This window comes from Bufo gargarizans, chromosome 3 (genome assembly GCF_014858855.1).
Source record: "Bufo gargarizans isolate SCDJY-AF-19 chromosome 3, ASM1485885v1, whole genome shotgun sequence".
Lineage (NCBI taxonomy): Eukaryota > Metazoa > Chordata > Amphibia > Anura > Bufonidae > Bufo > Bufo gargarizans.
The window spans coordinates 300,985,176-300,999,333 of NC_058082.1; the positions used below are offsets into that span (position 1 = coordinate 300,985,176).

Here is a 14,158-nt window from a genome sequence, read left to right on the forward strand (position 1 = left end):
TGAGGAGAGAGACCAGAGTGTGAGGAGAGAGACCAGAGTGAGAGGAGAGATCAAAGTGTGAGAAGAGAGATTAGAGTGTGAAGAGAAAGATCAGAGTGTGAAGAGAAAGATCAGAGAGTGAGAAAAGAGATCAGAGTGTAAGGAGAGAGATCAGAGTGTGAGGAGAAAAATCAGAGTGTGAGAATAGAGATCAGAGTGTAAGGAGAAAGATCAGAGTGTGAGGAGGGATCAAATTCCGAGAAGAGAGTAGAGTGTTAGGTGAGAGTAGTGTAAAGAGAGATCAGAATGTGAGGAATGAGATCAAAGTGTGAGGAGAGATCAGAGTGCAAGGAGAGAGATCAGAGTGTAAGGAGAGAGACCAGAGTGTGAGGAGAGAGACCAGAGTGTGAGGAGAGAGACCAGAGTGTGAGGAGAGAGACCAGAGTGAGAGGAGAGATCAAAGTGTGAGAAGAGAGATTAGAGTGTAAGGAGAAAGATCAGAGTGTGAGGAGAGAGATCAGAGTGTGAGGAGAGAGATCAGAGTGTGAGAAGAGAGATTAGAGTGTGAAGAGAAAGATCAGAGTGTGAGAATAGAGATCAGAGTGTAAGGAGAAAGATCAGAGTGTGAGAAGAGAGATCAGAGTGTGAGAAGAGAGATCAAAGTGTAAGGAGAGACCAGAGTGAGAGGAGAGATCAGAGTGTGAGAAGAGAGATCAGAGTGTGAGGAGAGAGATCAGAGTGTGAGAAGAGAGATCAGAGTGTAAGGAGAAATATCAGAGTGTGAGGAGTGAGATCAGAGTGTGAGGCGAGAGATCAGAGTGTGAGAAGAGAGATCAGAGTGTGAGGAGAGAGATCAGAGTGTGAGGAGAAAGATCAGAGTGTGAAAATAGAGATCAGAGTGTAAGGAGAAAGATCAGAGTGTGAGGAGGGATCAAATTCCGAGAAGAGAGTAGAGTGTTAGGTGAGAGTAGTGTAAAGAGAGATCAGAATGTGAGGAATGAGATCAAAGTGTGAGGAGAGATCAGAGTGTGAGGAGAGAGACCAGAGTGTGAGGAGAGAGACCAGAGTGAGAGGAGAGATCAAAGTGTGAGAAGAGAGATTAGAGTGTAAGGAGAAAGATCAGAGTGTGAGGAGCGAGATCAGAGTGTGAGGAGCGAGATCAGAGTGTGAGGAGAGAGATCAGAGTGTGAGAAGAGAGATTAGAGTGTGAAGAGAAAGATCAGAGTGTGAGAATAGAGATCGGAGTGTAAGGAGAAAGATCAGAGTGTGAGGAGAGAGATCAGAGTGTGAGAAGAGAGATCAGAGTGTAAGGAGAAAGTTTAGAGTGTGAGGAGAGAGATCAGAGTGTGAGGAGAGAGATCAGAGTGTGAGAAGAGAGATCAGAGTGTGAGAAGAGAGATCAGAGTGTAAGGAGAAATATCAGAGTGTGAGGAGAGAGATCAGAGTGTGAGGAGAAAGATCAGAGTGTGAGGAGAGAGATCAGAGTGTGAGGAGAGAGATCAGAGTGTGAGAAGAGAGATCAGAGTGTAAGGAGAAATATCAGAGTGTGAGGAGAGAGATCAGAGTGTGAGGAGAGAGATCAGAGTGTGAGAAGAGAGATCAGAGTGTGAGAAGAGAGATCAGAGTGTGAGGAGAGAGATCAGAGTGTGAGAAGAAATATCAGAGTGTGAGGAGAGAGATCAGAGTGTGAGGAGAGAGATCAGAGTGTGAGAAGAGAGATCAGAGTGTGACGAGAGAGATCAGAGTGTGAGAAGAGAGATCAGAGTGTAAGGAGAAATATCAGAGTGAGAGGAGAGATCAGAGTGTGAGAATAGAGATCAGAGTGTGAGAATAGAGATCAGAGTGTAAGGAGAAAGATCAGAGTGTAAGGAGAAATATCAGAGTGTGAGGAGAGAGATCAGAGTGTGAGGAGAGAGATCAGAGTGTGAGAAGAGAGATCAGAGTGTGACGAGAGAGATCAGAGTGTGAGAAGAGAGATCAGAGTGTGAGAATAGAGATCAGAGTGTAAGGAGAAAGATCAGAGTGTGAGAAGAGAGATCAGAGTGTGAGAAGAGAGATCAGAGTGTGAGAAGAGAGATCAGAGTGTAAGGAGAGACCAGAGTGAGAGGAGAGATCAGAGTGTGAGAAGAGAGATCAGAGTGTGAGGAGAGAGATCAGAGTGTGAGAAGAGAGATCAGAGTGTAAGGAGAAATATCAGAGTGTGAGGAGAGAGATCAGAGTGTGAGAAGAGAGATCAGAGTGTAAGGAGAGATCAAAGTGTGAGGAGAGATCAGAGTGTGAGGAGAGATCAGAGTGTGAGGAGAGATCAAAGTGTAAGGAGAGAGATCAGAGTGTGAGAAGAGAGATCAGAGTGTGAGAAGAGAGATCAGAGTGTGAGAATAGAGATCAGAGTGTGAGAATAGAGATCAGAGTGTAAGGAGAAAGATCAGAGTGTGTGAAGAGAGATCAGAGTGTGAGAAGAGAGATCAGAGTGTAAGGAGAGACCAGAGTGAGGGGAGAGACCAGAGTGAGAGGAGAGATCAGAGTGTGAGAAGAGAGATCAGAGTGTAAGGAGAAAGATCAGAGTGTGAGGAGAGAGACCAGAGTGTGAGAAGAGAGATCAGAGTGTGAGAAGAGAGATCAGAGTGTGAGAAGAGAGATCAGAGTGAGAGGAGAGATCAAAGTGTAAGGAGAGAGATCAGAGTGTGAGAAGAGAGATCAGAGTGTGAGAAGAGAGATCAGAGTGTGAGAATAGAGATCAGAGTGTAAGGAGAAAGATCAAAGTGTAAGGAGAGAGATCAGAGTGTGAGAAGAGAGATCAGAGTGTGAGAATAGAGATCAGAGTGTAAGGAGAAAGATCAGAGTGTGTGAAGAGAGATCAGAGTGTGAGAAGAGAGATCAGAGTGTAAGGAGAGACCAGAGTGAGGGGAGAGACCAGAGTGAGAGGAGAGATCAGAGTGTGAGAAGAGAGATCAGAGTGTAAGGAGAAAGATCAGAGTGTGAGGAGAGAGACCAGAGTGTGAGAAGAGAGATCAGAGTGTGAGAAGAGAGATCAGAGTGTGAGAAGAGAGATCAGAGTGAGAGGAGAGATCAAAGTGTAAGGAGAGAGATCAGAGTGTGAGAAGAGAGATCAGAGTGTGAGAAGAGAGATCAGAGTGTGAGAATAGAGATCAGAGTGTAAGGAGAAAGATCAGAGTGTGAGGAGAGAGATCAGAGTGTGAGAAGAGAGACCAGAGTGAGAGGAGAGATCAAAGTGTAAGGAGAGAGATCAGAGTGTGAGAAGAGAGATCAGAGTGTGAGAAGAGAGATCAGAGTGTGAGAAGAGAGATCAGAGTGTAAGGAGAAAGATCAGAGTGTGAGAAGAGAGAGATCAGAGTGTAAGGAGAGAGATCAGAGTGTAAGGAGAGACTAGAGTGAGAGGAGAGATGTGAGGGAGAGGGAGAGCATGAGGAGGCAGCAGAGCGTGTGGAGAACGCAGAGTGTAAGGTGAGATCAGAGTGTTAGGAGATATCAGAATGTGAGGAGAGATTAGAGTGTGAGGAGAGATCAGAGTGTGAGGAGAGATCAGAGTGTAAGAAGAGATCAGAGTGTGAGAAGAGATCAGAGTGTGAGGAGAGATCAGAGTGTGAGAAGAGATCAGAGTGTGAGGAGAGAGATCAGAGTGTGAGAAGAGATCAGAGTGTGAGGAGAGATCTGAGTGTGAGGAGTGATCAGAGTGTGAGGAGTGATCAGAGTGTGAGAAGAGATCAGAGTGTGAGGAGAGATCAGAGTATGATGAGAGATCAGAGTGTGAGGAGAGATCAGAGTGTGAGGAGAGATCAGAGTATGATGAGAGATCAATGTGACAGCCGGCATGGGATTCAGCCAGTTTCCTCCGGTTCTTCAGATCCGGTTGTTAAAATTACAGCCGGATCAGAGAACCGTGTTGCTGGCTGATTCCTGATCTGGAGCTCGGCAGCGGCAGCAGCAGAGCAAGGGAGAGGGGTCTCCCTTTCCTGCTCCTCTGATAGGCTGCAGGCACTAGGCTTGCAGCCTATCATAGGCTGGCACAGGCGGAGCGATGACATCATTGCGTCCGCCTGAGCCGAGATTTGTACTGCGCGGGACACAGGCTGGAAGAGGTATGCATCCCTGCCAGCATGGAGGAAAGTATTAGTGTTTTTTTTTCCTTTTATGTGGCAAGCTGTGTGGTACTAGTGTCATCAGGGGGTTTATTTGTTTCTGCTGGTTAGTATTGGGGCACACAGTGGGCACAGTACTGGGGGCACTATCTGTGTGGTACTGGCATTTTTCGGTGTACAGTTTCTGTAGTATAGTATTGAGGAGCACAGCGGGCACAGTATTAAATGTGGCAGAATGAGTTGTTCAGAAGGTAGGAGGATGGAAAAGTAGGAACCTAAGATGTCTTTTTGTCAAACTGCAGAGACGAGAGATGGGTGAAAAATCATCATGGCGGTCTGGTCTGAAAGGAGAAGATGAGGAAAGAGAAGGATCAGAGGAGAAGTCACTGGATGCAAGAGGCATGTGGCGCTGTATTCTGGATAGCACTGAATATAATGTGTCTGCAAATATGTCTTTAGTGCTCGGTACAAATGTGTATGAAATGTATATGATGTCGGAAAATCTACTGTAAGTGTAGCCTAGGGGTCATTTATATACTGTATGGTGTATGTCGTATATGTGATTATGTGAGTGTATATATTCTGTGTATGCATACCTCCCAACCATCCCAGATCTGGCATAACTGCTGTGTGGGGCACAATGGAGACTAGGCAGATAGACATTATGTGGAGTTAGAGGAGTGGGCCATGGCTTTAAAACACTTGTTGTGACGAGCTTTGCACGCCTCTGATAGTTTAGCTCCTTGGGCTTTTTGAAAGTTGGGTGGTATGTGTGTGTAGTGGATATATGGTGTATTCATGTGTATGTGTGTTGCATATATATTGTGTATGTATATAAACATGTGCCGTGATGCCGCATGCTTGCCGTTAAGTAGGGAACCTGTTGTTAAAAATTTGAATCCTACCCCTGTGTGAGAGGAGATCAGAATATGAGGAGAGAGCATAATGTGAGAGGAGAGTGTAAGGTGAGATCAGAGTGGGAGGAGAGATCAGAGTGTGAGGTGAGATCAGAGTGTGAGGAGAAAACAGAGAGTAAGCAGAGAGCAGAGTGCAAGGAGAGAGCAGAGTGTGAGGTGAGATCAGAGTGTGAGGTGAGATCAGAGTGTAAGGAGAGAGCAGAGTGTGAGGTGAGATCAGAGTGTAAGGAGAGAGCAGAGTGGAAGGTGAGATCAGAGTGTGAGGTGAGATCAGAGTGTAAGGAGAGAGCAGAGTGTGAGGTGAGATCAGAGTGTGAGGTGAGATCAGAGTGTAAGGAGAGAGCAGAGTGTGAGGTGAGATCAGAGTGTGAGGTGAGATCAGAGTGTAAGGAGAGAGCAGAGTGTGAGGTGAGATCAGAGTGTGAGGTGAGATCAGAGTGTAAGGAGAGAGCAGAGTGTGAGGTGAGATCAGAGTGTAAGGAGAGAGCAGAGTGTGAGGTGAGATCAGAGTGTGAGGTGAGATCAGAGTGTAAGGAGAGATCAGAGTGTGAGGTGAGATCAGAGTGTGAGGTGAGATCAGAGTGTGAGGAGAGAACAGAGAGTAAGCAGAGAGCAGAGTGTAAGGAGAGAGCAGAGTGTGAGGTGAGATCAGAGTGTGAGGTGAGATCAGAGTGTGAGAAGAGAACAGAGAGTAAGCAGAGAGCAGAGGGTGAGGTGAGATCAGAGTGTGAGGTGAGATCAGAGTGTGAGGAGAAAATAGAGTGAGAGGTGAGATCAGAATGTGAGGATAGAGCTAAGTGTGATGAGGAAGCAGAGTGTGAGGAAGAAGCAGATTATAAGGACAGATCAGAGCGTGATCAGAGATCAGAGTGCGAGGAGAGATCAGAGCGTGAGGAAAGAGAGCAAAGCATGAGAAAAGAGAGCAGAGCATGAGGAGAGATCAGAATGTGAGGAGAGATCAGAACGTGAGGAGAGATCAGAACGTGAGAAGCGAGCACAGTGCGAGGAGAGAGCAGAACGTGAAGTGAGATCTAAGTGTGAGAAGACAGCATACTGTGAGTTGAGAGGAGAGTGTGATCAGAGTGTGAGGAGAGAGGTCAGACTGTAAGGAAAGATCAGAGTGTAAGCAGAGAGAAGAGTGTGAGGAGAGATTAGAGTATGAGGAGAGAGCAGAGTGGGAGAGGAAATCAGAGTGTTAGTGAGTGTGAGGACAGAGCAGAGAGTGAGCAGAGAGCAGAGTGGGAGATGCGATCAGAGTGCAAGGATTGAACATAGAGTGAGGAGAGAGCAGAGTGTGAGGTGAGATCAAAGTGTGAAAAGAGATCAGAGTGTGAGGAGAGATCAGAGGGTGAGAATAGATCAAAAGGAGATGGGGAAGCAGAGTGTGAGGAGAGATCAGAGTGTGAGGGAAGAGAGCAGAATATGAAGAAAAAGCAGAGAGTGAGGTAAGATCTGTGTTGGGAGAGTTCAGAGTATGAAAAGAGCAGAGTATGATGATTGATCAGAGTGTAAGGAGAGAGCAGAGTGTATGGAGGTAGCAGATTGTATAGAGAGCAGAGCATCAGAAGAGAGCAGAGTGAGGTGTGATCAAAGTGTGAGAAGAGATCTGAGTGGGAGGAGAGCTCAAAGTGTGAGGTGGGAGAAGAATGTGCAGAGAGATCAGAGTGTGAGGTGAGATCAGAGTGTAAGGAGAGAGCAGAGTGTGAGGTGAGATCAGAGTGTAAGGAGAGATCAGAGTGTAAGGAGAGAGCAGAGTGTAAGGAGAGAGCAGAGTGGAAGGTGAGATCAGAGTGTGAGGTGAGATCAGAGTGTAAGGAGAGAGCAGAGTGTGAGGTGAGATCAGAGTGTGAGGTGAGATCAGAGTGTAAGGAGAGAGCAGAGTGTGAGGTGAGATCAGAGTGTAAGGAGAGAGCAGAGTGGAAGGTGAGATCAGAGTGTGAGGTGAGATCAGAGTGTAAGGAGAGAGCAGAGTGTGAGGTGAGATCAGAGTGTGAGGTGAGATCAGAGTGTAAGGAGAGATCAGAGTGTGAGGTGAGATATCAGAGTGTGAGGTGAGATCAGAGTGTGAGGAGAGAGCAGAGTGTGAGGTGAGATCAGAGTGTGAAGTGAGATCAGAGTGTAAGGAGAGAGCAGAGTGTGAGGTGAGATCAGAGTGTAAGGAGAGAGCAGAGTGTGAGGTGAGATCAGAGTGTGAGGTGAGATCAGAGTGTAAGGAGAGATCAGAGTGTGAGGTGAGATCAGAGTGTGAGGTGAGATCAGAGTGTGAGGAGAGAACAGAGAGTAAGCGGAGAGCAGAGTGTAAGGAGAGATCAGAGTGTGAGGTGAGATCAGAGTGTGAGGTGAGATCAGAGTGTGAGGTGAGATCAGAGTGTGAGGAGAAACAGAGAGTAAGCAGAGAGCAGAGTGCAAGGAGAGAGCAGAGTGTGAGGTGAGATCAGAGTGTGAGGTGAGATCAGAGTGTAAGGAGAGAGCAGAGTGTGAGGTGAGATCAGAGTGTAAGGAGAGAGCAGAGTGGAAGGTGAGATCAGAGTGTGAGGTGAGATCAGAGTGTAAGGAGAGAGCAGAGTGTGAGGTGAGATCAGAGTGTGAGGTGAGATCAGAGTGTAAGGAGAGAGCAGAGTGTGAGGTGAGATCAGAGTGTGAGGTGAGATCAGAGTGTAAGGAGAGAGCAGAGTGTGAGGTGAGATCAGAGTGTGAGGTGAGATCAGAGTGTAAGGAGAGAGCAGAGTGTGAGGTGAGATCAGAGTGTAAGGAGAGAGCAGAGTGTGAGGTGAGATCAGAGTGTGAGGTGAGATCAGAGTGTAAGGAGAGATCAGAGTGTGAGGTGAGATCAGAGTGTGAGGTGAGATCAGAGTGTGAGGAGAGAACAGAGAGTAAGCAGAGAGCAGAGTGTAAGGAGAGAGCAGAGTGTGAGGTGAGATCAGAGTGTGAGGTGAGATCAGAGTGTGAGAAGAGAACAGAGAGTAAGCAGAGAGCAGAGTGTGAGGTGAGATCAGAGTGTGAGGTGAGATCAGAGTGTGAGGAGAAAATAGAGTGAGAGGTGAGATCAGAATGTGAGGATAGAGCTAAGTGTGATGAGGAAGCAGAGTGTGAGGAAGAAGCAGATTATAAGGACAGATCAGAGCGTGATCAGAGATCAGAGTGCGAGGAGAGATCAGAGCGTGAGGAAAGAGAGCAAAGCATGAGAAAAGAGAGCAGAGCATGAGGAGAGATCAGAATGTGAGGAGAGATCAGAACGTGAGGAGAGATCAGAACGTGAGAAGCGAGCACAGTGCGAGGAGAGAGCAGAACGTGAAGTGAGATCTAAGTGTGAGAAGACAGCATACTGTGAGTTGAGAGGAGAGTGTGATCAGAGTGTGAGGAGAGAGGTCAGACTGTAAGGAAAGATCAGAGTGTAAGCAGAGAGAAGAGTGTGAGGAGAGATTAGAGTATGAGGAGATAGCAGAGTGGGAGAGGAAATCAGAGTGTTAGTGAGTGTGAGGACAGAGCAGAGAGTGAGCAGAGAGCAGAGTGGAAGATGCGATCAGAGTGCAAGGATTGAACATAGAGTGAGGAGAGAGCAGAGTGTGAGGTGAGATCAAAGTGTGAAAAGAGATCAGAGTGTGAGGAGAGATCAGAGGGTGAGAATAGATCAAAAGGAGATGGGGAAGCAGAGTGTGAGGAGAGATCAGAGTGTGAGGGAAGAGAGCAGAATATGAAGAAAAAGCAGAGAGTGAGGTAAGATCTGTGTTGGGAGAGTTCAGAGTATGAAAAGAGCAGAGTATGATGATTGATCAGAGTGTAAGGAGAGAGCAGAGTGTATGGAGGTAGCAGATTGTATAGAGAGCAGAGCATCAGAAGAGAGCAGAGTGAGGTGTGATCAAAGTGTGAGAAGAGATCTGAGTGGGAGGAGAGCTCAAAGTGTGAGGTGGGAGAAGAATGTGCAGAGAGATCAGAGTGTGAGGTGAGATCAGAGTGTAAGGAGAGAGCAGAGTGTGAGGTGAGATCAGAGTGTAAGGAGAGAGCAGAGTGTGAGGTGAGAGCAGAGTGTAAGGAGAGAGCAGAGTGGAAGGTGAGATCAGAGTGTGAGGTGAGATCAGAGTGTAAGGAGAGAGCAGAGTGTGAGGTGAGATCAGAGTGTGAGGTGAGATCAGAGTGTAAGGAGAGATCAGAGTGTGAGGTGAGATCAGAGTGTGAGGTAAGATCAGAGTGTGAGGAGAGAACAGAGAGTAAGCGGAGAGCAGAGTGTAAGGAGAGATCAGAGTGTGAGGTGAGATCAGAGTGTGAGGTGAGATCAGAGTGTGAGGTGAGATCAGAGTGTGAGGAGAGAACAGAGAGTAAGCAGAGAGCAGAGTGCAAGGAGAGAGCAGAGTGTGAGGTAAGATCAGAGTGTGAGGTGAGATCAGAGTGTAAGGAGAGAGCAGAGTGTGAGGAGAGAGCAGAGTGGAAGGTGAGATCAGAGTGTGAGGTGAGATCAGAGTGTGTGGTGAGATCAGAGTGTGAGGTGAGATCAGAGTGTGAGGTGAGATCAGAGTGTAAGGAGAGAGCAGAGTGTGAGGAGAGATCAGAGTGGGAGGAGAGATCAGAGTGGGAGGTGAGATCAGAGTGGAAGGAGAGAGCAGAGTGTGAGGTGAGATCAGAGTGTGAGGTGAGATCAGAGTGTAAGGAGAGAGCAGAGTGTGAGGTGAGATCAGAGTGTGAGGTGAGATCAGAGTGTAAGGAGAGAGCAGAGTGTGAGGTGAGATCAGAGTGTGAGGTGAGATCAGTGTGTAAGGAGAGAGCAGAGTGGGAGGTGAGATCAGAGTGGAAGGAGAGAGCAGAGTGTGAGGTGAGATCAGAGTGTGAGGTGAGATCAGAGTGTAAGGAGAGAGCAGAGTGTGAGGTGAGATCAGAGTGTGAGGTGAGATCAGAGTGTAAGGAGAGAGCAGAGTGTGAGGTGAGATCAGAGTGTGAGGTGAGATCAGAGTGTAAGGAGAGAGCAGAGTGTGAGGTGAGATCAGAGTGTAAGGAGAGAGCAGAGTGTGAGGAGAGATCAGAGTGTGAGGTGAGATCAGAGTGTAAGGAGAGATCAGAGTGTGAGGTGAGATCAGAGTGTGAGGTGAGATCAGAGTGTGAGGAGAGAACAGAGAGTAAGCAGAGAGCAGAGTGTAAGGAGAGAGCAGAGTGTGAGGTGAGATCAGAGTGTGAGGTGAGATCAGAGTGTGAGGAGAGAACAGAGAGTAAGCAGAGAGCAGAGTGTGAGGTGAGATCAGAGTGTGAGGTGAGATCAGAGTGTGAGGTGAGATCAGAGTGTGAGGAGAGAACAGAGAGTAAGCAGAGAGCAGAGTGTAAGGAGAGAGCAGAGTGTGAGGTGAGATCAGAGTGTAAGGAGAGAGCAGAGTGTGAGGAGAGATCAGAGTGGGAGGAGAGATCAGAGTGGGAGGTGAGATCAGAGTGGAAGGAGAGAGCAGAGTGTAAGGAGAGAGCAGAGTGTGAGGTGAGATCAGAGTGTGAGGTGAGATCAGAGTGTAAGGAGAGAGCAGAGTGTGAGGTGAGATCAGAGTGTGAGGTGAGATCAGTGTGTAAGGAGAGAGCAGAGTGGGAGGTGAGATCAGAGTGGAAGGAGAGAGCAGAGTGTGAGGTGAGATCAGAGTGTGAGGTGAGATCAGAGTGTAAGGAGAGAGCAGAGTGTGAGGTGAGATCAGAGAGTAAGCAGAGAGCAGAGTGTAAGGAGAGAGCAGAGTGTGAGGTGAGATCAGAGTGTGAGGTGAGATCAGAGTGTGAGGAGAGAACAGAGAGTAAGCAGAGAGCAGAGTGTGAGGTGAGATCAGAGTGTGAGGTGAGATCAGAGTGTGAGGTGAGATCAGAGTGTGAGGAGAGAACAGAGAGTAAGCAGAGAGCAGAGTGTAAGGAGAGAGCAGAGTGTGAGGTGAGATCAGAGTGTAAGGAGAGAGCAGAGAGTAAGCAGAGAGCAGAGTGTAAGGAGAGAGCAGAGTGTGAGGTGAGATCAGAGTGTAAGGAGAGAGCAGAGTGTGAGGTGAGATCAGAGTGTGAGGTGAGATCAGAGTGTGAGGTGAGAGCAGAGTGTAAGGAGAGAACAGAGAGTAAGCAGAGAGCAGAGTGTAAGGAGAGAGCAGAGTGTGAGGAGAGAACAGAGAGTAAGCAGAGAGCAGAGTGTAAGGAGAGAGCAGAGTGTGAGGAGAGAACAGAGAGTAAGCAGAGTGTAAGGAGGGAGCAGAGTGTGAGGAGATATCTGAGTGTGAAGAGGAAGCAGAGTTAAGGAGAGATGTTATAACAGGGCTGACGGGTGCCCTCCTTCACTCATAGCTCCGGTGGTGTCCAGTTTCTGGTGGCCACCCGACAGCTTAGGGAGGGTGGGCAGGGACTGGTGGTCCCCCCCCCCCCCCTTGTTCTTATCCCCCTTAGTTTGGTTTCCCCACTGGCACCCGTTTTGTGTGGGCAGTTAGGGGTTAACATGCTGATCCGGTTGGGAGAGGAGGCGGGCGGCTAGGAGGGCTTATATGCCGCTGTCCCGCCTCTCCTCTTCCTCTTTGTGCGGAAGCGATTTGCGCTCTGTCTGCAGGAAGATGTCCGCCTCTGATGTCCCTCTGATGGAGGCTTTGAGGGCGAGAATGGCGGAGGGGGGTGAGGGATGGCTGCGCTCATTCTTGAGCAGCCTCGGTTCCCCTCAGCCTTCCTCCTCTCCTGGCTCGGCGTGTCCCCCTAGGGAGGTAATGTCCGCGGATCCCGGTACTGTGGTGAGGGGCCGGCGGTCTGCACGGCACATCCGCCCCCCCGCTCGGTTCGGGCGCTCCCCCCCCCTCCAGTTCCCCTTACCTTGCCTGCTACAGCCGTCGCTGGCGCTTTCCAGGCTCGCCGGCAGGTCCCCTGTGCTGCCGAGTCGGCGGTGGCTCCGCCCCTTCCTGTTCCCTCTCACCTCGTGTCCCGTCCTGCTGCCGCTGGTGTGACTGCGGCGTGGAGCGGCGCTTTAGTGATGGGAGCTCAGGCCAGCAGCTCCTCCTCCCATAGTCTCCCTCCCACTCCTCCTGCTTCTCAGCCTTTGCCCCCTCCTGTCCCCCATGAGCAGCTGCAGGGGGATGGGGCTCTGCCATCTGCGGCAGTTGTGGAAGTGGCCCCCCCCCTGCTCACAATGATGATGGGGTGCGGGTGGACCCTCCTTCTGCCCCTGCTGTAAATTCTTTCACCTTGCCACCCCCCCCCTCCCTTCCCCAGGGGTCACGCCGGCGCAGGGTTCGGTCCACCTCGTCGTCCTCCTCTCCGGAGAGCAGGAGGCGTGGTCGCCGCGGTTCCCGCAGACGTCACTCCCACCGCAGGTCTGGTGGCTCGGCGTGGAGCAGGCGCTCCAGATCCTCCAGGTGGCGCTCGCCGTCCTCCTCTGAGGGGTCGCTGGCTGCGTCGGGGGAGTCTGGTCGTGTAGCACGTTCGCGTCGCAGTGGACGGTCGCGGCGTCACTCGTCCAGGGTCCGTTGCCTGGCTCCTGCGGCGACTGTTCAGTCTGAGGTTCCGATGCCTGTTCCTCCGGTGGTTCCTGTTTCTGCGTCCGGTGAGTACCATTCTGTGGGTGTGTTGGGGGCGGGAGCAGGGGATGTGAGCACGGGCGATTTCTCGAAGAGGGTGGGGGATGCGAACGCGGCCGAGTTGTTGCAGATGTTGTTGGATCGTTTGCAGCCGCCTGCCCCGGTTCCGGATCCCCCTCCTCCCAGTGTTAAGCAGGCGCCTGTTCTGGCGGGGGTGCACAAGGATTCGTGCTATTGTGGGGTTAGCCTCCTAGGGGCCCACCTGGATGAGGCGGTTAAGGAGAAGGTGTGGGCTAACCAGTATGTGGATGTTTGGTCCCTCATATCGGTTGACCAACACACGGTTGATAAGGAACGGCGTTTCTCGGATAGACCTTCTGAGCGTAGACCCCGGGTGGCCAAGACCATGAACAATTGGTTGCAGGCCTTTTCTGTTTTGGGTTGTGTTATGGGACAGCGTCACCCTGAGCGCTGTGCTGAGCTGTTTGTTTATCAGGATATTATTTATAGTGCCTATAAATCGCACGGGGGCAGTGCATGGTGGCGGTACGATGAGGAGTTCCACCGTCGGTTGGCGTTACATCCGGAGATGGGGTGGGGGGTGAAGGCGACGGATGTGTGGTTGCGGTTGATGGTCGCGCAGAGGCCCTCTCCCTTTCCAGCAGCGGCCGCTGGTTCAGGGGGATCACCTTCCCATGGACCGGTGGCCGTCCGCCGCCCCGGGTCTTGTTGGTTGTTCAACGAGGGGAACTGCAGGTTTGCCGGATTGTGCAGGTTCAAGCATGAGTGCTCCGCCTGTGGCGGCCCTCACCCGGCGGGTAAATGCTCCCGCCCCGCGATTGGGCCTTCCAGGCAGTTTGTCCAAGGGGGAGTTAAGGACCCCGGTGAGCGTGGCAGAGATGGGCCCCTGGTTAGACAGGTATCCCAATAAACGTGCTGCTGCTCAGCTCCGTTTTGGCTTTTCCTTTGGGTTTTTTATTCCTTTTGTGCTTAACCGCTTGCCGTTTTTTTCTGATAACTTGAAGTCTGCTCGGGAGTTACCGGAGGTTCTTCGGGAGAAGGTCGCTAAGGAGGTTTCGTTGGGCAGGATTAGGGGTCCGTTTGAGGTGCTGCCTTTCCCTAATTTGCGGGTTTCCCCGCTTGGCGTGGTTCCTAAGAAGGAACCGGGGAAGTTCAGGTTGATTCATCATTTGTCCCACCCTAAGGGTTCGTCAGTTAATGACGCCATTAGTCCAGAGGATGCTTCGGTGTCTTACGTCTCCTTTGACCGTGCGGTCGCGCTGGTTAGGGAGGCGGGCCAGGGGGCCCTTTTGGCCAAATCGGATATAGAGTCTGCTTTCCGCCTGCTTCCTGTTCACCCGGATTGTTTTCATTTGCTGGGTTGCTGTGTGGACGGCAGGTTTTACTATGATACCTGTCTTCCTATGGGTTGCTCCATTTCGTGTCACTATTTTGAGTTGTTTGGTTCCTTTCTGGAATGGGTCGTTCGTTTTGAGTCGGGCTCTACGTCGGTTTTGCATTATTTGGACGACTTCCTTTTTGTTTCTCCAGGGTCTGGGGATGGTTGCTTGTTCTTGCTGAATCTGTTTTTGGAGCGGATGGCTCAGTTTGGGGTCCCGATTTCTATGGAGAAAACGGAGGGCCCGGTTACGTGTTTGTCTTTTCT

The 14,158-nt window shown here is 50.1% G+C and overlaps 1 protein-coding gene across 2 annotated transcripts in view; it reads right to left on the reverse strand.

Annotated features, from left to right (window-relative positions):
• Nucleotides 1-14,158, reverse strand: part of LOC122932497 (Fc receptor-like protein 5) — a 133,627-nt gene that overhangs the window by 16,773 nt on the left and 102,696 nt on the right. The window lies entirely within an intron of this gene.